This window comes from Grampus griseus, assembly GCF_964374135.1.
Source record: "Grampus griseus genome assembly, chromosome: 14".
Classification (NCBI taxonomy): Eukaryota; Metazoa; Chordata; class Mammalia; order Artiodactyla; family Delphinidae; genus Grampus; species Grampus griseus.
This window is the reverse complement of record NC_139008.1, coordinates 10,499,850-10,506,425: the sequence shown is the minus strand read 5'-3', so window position 1 is coordinate 10,506,425 and position 6,576 is coordinate 10,499,850. Positions and strand designations below refer to the sequence as shown.

At 46.9% G+C, this 6,576-nt stretch overlaps 1 pseudogene across 1 annotated transcript; it reads left to right on the top strand.

Annotated features, from left to right (window-relative positions):
* Positions 1-4,597: 4,597 nt before the first annotated feature.
* Positions 4,598-5,193, top strand: LOC309833113 (small ribosomal subunit protein eS27-like; annotated as a pseudogene). Its single transcript has one exon. The product of its transcript is annotated as a small ribosomal subunit protein eS27-like (transcript).
* The last annotated feature ends 1,383 nt before the right edge of the window (positions 5,194-6,576 follow it).

Sequence of the window (6,576 nt, the reverse complement as noted above, 5' to 3'; positions counted from 1 at the left end):
CCCCTGTTCTCCACAAGGCCCTGATCCACTGAGCAAAGGAGGGCCCTATGGATGATGGAGCCCCGTGTGCCCCATCTCAGGCTCAGAACTCAGGAAGAAATTCCCAGGTTTGTTCAGTTCCATCTGGGCAGGAGGTAAGGGTCCCCTTTCCGTCCCACACAAGACAGCCATACCTCCACCCACTGTCCAGCTCATCCTCTAAGACCCTTTCCCTCTTCATCTCATGGCCTCCCATGCTCTCTTCCCCAAGGCCCAGGGTCACCCAGGCCAGACAACAGGAAACAGCCCTGCAAACTCTCCAGGGAGAATCTTCCTTCCACACCCAAGAAGGTATTTTCTCAGAGTCTCTGTTTCTGCTTCACCATATGTCTCTGAGTGGGGGAGACAGAGGGAGGGAAAGACACCTAGGATGTGCAGATACAAATACCTGGATTATAGATTACAGGTACAGCTCACCATTCAAGCCATGCTAATAACTTAACACACTGTCCTAAGATGTAGAATGAAGGGCCTCAGAAACGGGGATGAAAGAGGGGTTAAGAGGTTGGAGATGGGCCTCGAAGGATGCAGAGGTGGGAAATGGTGGTAAGGCTCATGAGAAGCACATGTACAGGGGCAGAAGCATCAGAATGAGGGGGGAGGGAGAGTGAGGGATCCATGTGGTTGAGGAGTGATGGCCTCCCCTCCCCTCACGCCTCATCCCACCACCATCTCCCTCTGACCCCAAGACCAGGGCATCTCTCTACCAGGACCACCAAAAGCCAACCAAGGGGCAGATATTCCCAGGGGTCTCTCCCAGCCTGGGAGATTATGCAGGACAGAGTGACAATGAGGACACCATGTGGCCCTAAGAAGCAACAGCAGTCTCTGACGATCCTGAATGTGGATGTGGGGTTAAACCAACTCCATTTTGGATTGTGATGCTCAAAAAAGTCAAGATTGGGACAAGCTTCAGAGAGAGATACAGACTTCCTAGAAATAAGGCATGTTGGCTCTTAAGCCGTTGCATGGGAAAATAAGACCTACGTCTTCACTTGCACTTGGAGTTTGGGAAGCTATTCATGTTGGTTCACGAAGGGTAGGGGTGTGGAGTCTGGGCAAGTTGCAAAGGGCAGTGAATGTCACAATGGAAAGTTCACCGTTTAAATTTTAATTTATTTTTTAACTTTGAATTTTGAAATAAATTCAGACATTTTAAAAAAGCTTCAGCAATAGTACACATAATCCCCATATACCTTCATCTGCCCTCCCCTAATATTAATATCTTATGCAACCACAGTACAATGATCTAAATCAGGGAATCCAAATTGACACATGCTAGGAATTAAGCTACAGACCTTATTCAAACTTGTCCAAGTGTTTTGTTCATGTTCCTTTTCTGATCCAGGACCCTGTGCAGGATCCCATATTGTATTTAGTTGTTGTGTCTCCCCCAGTTGAGACTGTTCTCAGGCTTTGTCTTTTCTGACCTTGGTATTTTTGAAGAGTATTGACTAGTTATTTTGTAGAACGTCCCCAAATTTGGATTTTTCTGAGGCCCCCTCATGTCTAAATTCAGTATCTTTCAGCAAAAGGACCACAGATGTGAATGAGGATGCCCTAGTTGGTACATCGGATCAGAACACACCTGATGTCATTATGTATCTCAGCCCAGTAAGTTTAACTTTGGTCACTTGATAAATTGGAACCTGCTGGCTTCACTGTAAAGTTACTGCTCTTCCCTCTGTAATTAGTAAGTATCTTGGAAGGAGATACATTGAGATTATGTGAATACCCTGTTTCTCATCATGCATTTTCCCCGTTCATTTTACCATCCTTTGGTTATTTTTGCCTGAAGCAATTATTTCCGTGGAGTGTGCCTGCGTTCCTTCCTTCTACCTTTGATAATTAGAATTCTACTGTAAGAATTCACTTTCCCTCCTCTTCAGTTTGTGTATTTAATGATCAACTAACGGATGCCGGTGTGGACTCCTGGGTATTGGTTTTACTCCACGTATTATAATCCATTTCTAGCATTGCTTTCATTGCTCAGCCTGTTTCAGATTTGGTCCCTGAGAGCTCCTTCACGCTGGTTCCTGTGTCCTTTCGACATGACCCTGTGGTTTTATTTAAAGCAATTGCTTACTTGTTGGCACCAAGATATTCTGGGCTCATCTTGTGCTTTTCCTACCCCAGCCTTGAACCAGCCACTCGCTGATGCTCTTGCATCCGATAACAAGTCATCACTAGTAGTGTGGAAGCCCTCTGAAAACACACCCTGTGCTATATGTTATAATATCTCCCTCTGCACCAGCATAGAGCCCAGGCTCTGATCATTTATTTGCTCAATAAATTACTGGTTATTGAGCGAAATAGAATTTGTCGCACCTCTTCCTTGGTCCGGCAAGAATGCACCAGCCCTTACCAGGCGCTAGGCCCTGTGATGGTTGTTAAGATAGAGGTTAACCAAGCCCAAATCCCCCTTCCAAGAGCTCAGAAGCAAGTGGGGAAACAGGAAGCCAGTATAGCCAGAGGACAGCACGTGCTCAAACAAAGCACCAAAGACCACAGAAATCACATCCCAAAGGAGACCCAAGCCACATGCAGAATTTACCAAAGAGCGATCTAAATTTTAGGAGTTTAACAGCTCCTAAACCTCTCACTCATACCAAGGGTTAAGAGTTGGAGATAAGGGAGGACTTTTGAAGACAGCTTCTTGGGAGAAAGCTATGCTATGGGAGAAAGCTATGCTAAGTCCCAACCCCAGCCCTACCTCCAAGGGGAAGGGACACTATCTCCTAATCCAAGCCTGATGTCAGAGACTTCAAGGAAAGGAGATTAAGAAAGGACTTGTAGAACCAGCTGCTGTGTTGTTAATCCCAGCCCCTACCAAGGGCGAGGGTTGGGGCTGGGGGGGTTGTCTATACTTCACCTTGAGCTTCAAGAAGGGGGCTATGGGGTTTCATCAGAAGCCAACAAAGCACTTAATACATATCCCCTAAATTGGGAGACATAAAGGGCTGGTGTCTGTTTCCTACCTGAGAAACACAAAGGGTGAGAGATGAGTGAGCCAGTCCCTGATAGACAAACCCTAGGAAACGTGGTGACAGTCGGGTTCTTTCTCGCCGAAAAAGCATACAGGACAAAACATACAGGCATCTCCCATGGACCAGGTAGGGTTTTAGATCCTATCCTGCAGAGCCACTTAGAGACGCAATGGACCTCCACAGAAAGACCTAGAGGCACCCCTGGAAGTATAGCGGTCACGTAAAGAGTAAGCAACAGGAAGATGCATCACTCACATCAAAGGAACTATAGCTGAGAGGGCCTCAGAAATCAGATTAGGGTCTCTGAAGACGCGAAAACCCCACAAAAGTGCCCCCAAGAGAAAGACCCCCTTAAACCTCTTCAGGGACGGAAAGTGTGACATCACAGCCCTCAAGTTCCAGGCACACAGGCTGTGCGGCTCCCTCGTTACCTCTTCTTCCTCAGACCCCAACCATGCAGGGGTCAGGAGATGGTAGTAGAAGGATCAGGAGGGCTAGAAGGAAAAGCAAGAAGAGGAGAAAGAGACAAGACGACACCCACCCCGTCCCCGGATTTCCTGTCTGCACCAGGCTCAACATAGAAGCGTTGATCGACCTTAATTCAGGTTGTGACCTTTTATTATCATGTGGGACTGGGATTCTGTTTTATAACTTAGAGTGACCACGAGAGTGTTTCTTCCCTACCTGGCCCAGAGGTCGACTGGCAGGGAAAGACCTAGCCCCACAGAACAGGGAGGCAAACATAAAGTTGCGTTAGGATCACAGCCCATGGTCTGTATGATTTATTTTTATTATTGAGCACAGTGACTTTATGAGGTAGGCGCTATTGTCCCTGGTTTACAGCTGAGGAGACTATTACTTTTTTTTTTTTTTAGAAGATGTTGGGGGTAGGAGTTTATTAATTAATTTATTTATTTTTGCTGTGTTGGGTCTTCGTTTCTGTGCGAGGGCTTTCTCTAGTTGCGGCAAGTGGGGGCCACTCTTCATCGCAGTGCGCGGGCCTCTCACTATCGTGGCCTCTCTTGTTGCGGAGCACAGGCTCCAGATGTGCAGGCTCAGTAGTTGTGGCTCACGGGCCCAGTTGCTCCGCGGCATGTGGGATCCTCCCAGACCAGGGCTCGAACCCGTGTCCCCTGCATTAGCAGGCGGATTCTCAGCCACTGCGCCACCAGGGAAGCCCCGATCTGTATGATTTAACAAATCCTTCAAAGGATGCAGGAACAAAGCACCGTTAACAGCCCAAAGGGAGAACTTTAACAAACCATTAATTTCTGGGTGCCTCAGTGTCCTCGTCCAAAAGCAAAAAGAAAGGAAGAAATTAGGGTCCTAAGAGCCATCGGAAGATACCAAGGAGGAAGGGGCATCCATGCTCTGGGTGAGGCCTCTTACCTACATCACCTTATTTAATCTGTGCCTAAACACAGAGAAGTGTGGTTGGATGACAAATAAAGCTGGATAAAAGGAAACCATCTGTCTCGGAGGACGCCTCCACACCAGAAATCTTCACATGTGGCTCGGCTGATAGAAAAAGAGAAACAGCTTTCCAACGGTGACGACCTCCCCACGAGAACATGCCTCTCACAAAGGATCTCCTTCATCCCTTTCCAGAAGAGAAGAGGAAACATAAGAAGAAGCGCCTGGTGCAGAGCCCCAATTCCTATTTCATGGATGTGAAATGCCCAGGACGCTATAAAATCACCACCGTCTCTGGCCACGCACAGACAGTAGCTTTGTGTGTTGGCTGCTCTACCGTCCTCTGCCAGCCTACAGGAGGAAAAGCAAGGCTTACAGAAGGGGCTCCTTCAGACGGAAGCAGCGCTAAAAGCCCCTGGAATCAAGATGAACGGGAAACCATCCCAATAAACACATTTTGGATTTAAAAAAAAAAAAAAGAAAAAGAGAAACAAAAACTCAAACCTCCTGGATTCAATCAGATTTCTCTCTCTCTCTCTCTCTCTCTCTCTCTCTCCCTCTCTCCCTCCCTCTCTCTCTCTCTCCCCCTCTCTCTCTCCATCTCCCTCTCTCTCTCCCTCTCTCTCTCTCTCTCCCTCTCTCTCTCCCTCTCCATCTCCCTCTCTCTCTCCCTCTCTCCCTCTCTCTCTCTCCCTCTCTCTCTCCATCTCCCTCTCTCTCTCCCTTTCTCTCCCTCTCTCTCCATCTCCCTCTCTCTCTCCCTCTCTCTCTCTCTCCCTCTCTCTCTTCTTTCAGGAGCACTTTTCACCACCAGGCAATATTTTAAGTCCAGATATGTGCTTTTAAAGCTTTACAAAACGTGTGGTGGGAGCTTCCTTTTCCTGGCAGGTGGACTATTCCCAGGGCCCACAGTCCCCTGCAGCGGGCAGTTCCCTCTGGCCAGCGTCACCGGGGCGGGGAGACAGTGCTTTCGCCCATCCCCAGAACGCATTCCCTGAAAACCGAGCCAGCAAAAGGCTCCCGAGGAGCAGATGTTTCTGTTTAAGGCTGATAGGAACTGCAGGGACCACTTTTCTCCCCATCAGTTTTCAAGTGCAAGAGGCAGCTGTTTGCCAGGAACACAGACCTGGATTCTAATGAGGTTCGTGGCTGAGCCAGGCCTGCGAGAAGTGGGCCTGACCAATACCAGGATGAGGTTATTAACGAACCCACAGAAAGCTGGCAAAGGGCCATTTCAAAACAGTCTGGAGGAGAAATGTCTTGTTTCCTAAAATGGAGTTTGATATTTTTAAAAGCATAATCAATGGGAATTGTCGATTTGGTCTAATTTCTGCCAGGGATTATTGCTCAATTTAAAGAAAGAGCTGTCGATTTTTCAGGGTATTGGTTTTCCCCCAAGGTGCATGATGCAACAGTCACACACTACATCCCCAGAAACCTGACCTACAGGCTCCTTGTGAAGCTGGGCAGGTGGATTGGTGTCAGTCCGGCTAATGACCACCCCCAGGGTGGGTACCTGCTCCATTCTCTTATAACTTTGGAGAAACCAGGAGCTTTCACATCTCCACCTAGGAGAGAACGCTCCTTCCGATGAAGCGTTTCCCATACTGATTTCATCCACAGCGTCAGCATCTGCTTTGCAGACACCCTGCTCTGTTCAAATAACCAAATGTGACTTTGCTAATACAGATTCTCATTCATGGGAGTTTCTGCTATGACCATTTTGGGAGCAAGAGACAAATGTTTAAGGACAAGTTTCTGATGTGGTTTTGGAGTGGAAAAATGAAAATTGAAAAAATTCCTAGGCACTGACTTCAATTTTTCTGCAAACTGGAAAACGGCTGCAATTATTCTTTAAATAGAAAGTTATAGAAACAAACCTTTTCATTTTACAATGAAAACCCCACAGACTTAGAATAAAATCCATCTGGAGAAAAAAAGACATTAATTTAAAGTCACTGTAAAATAGAACAGCTTAATATCAGAACCTCTCCTGTGCACACGTTTAGATAAGGGAGAGAGAATATCCCTGAGAAAATAAGGGGCATTGCGTTTATTGAGTGATTAATATGGATCAGGAGTTTTCATATATATTATCCCACTTTTTCTGCACCACAGTTTTAAGAGATTGATACTA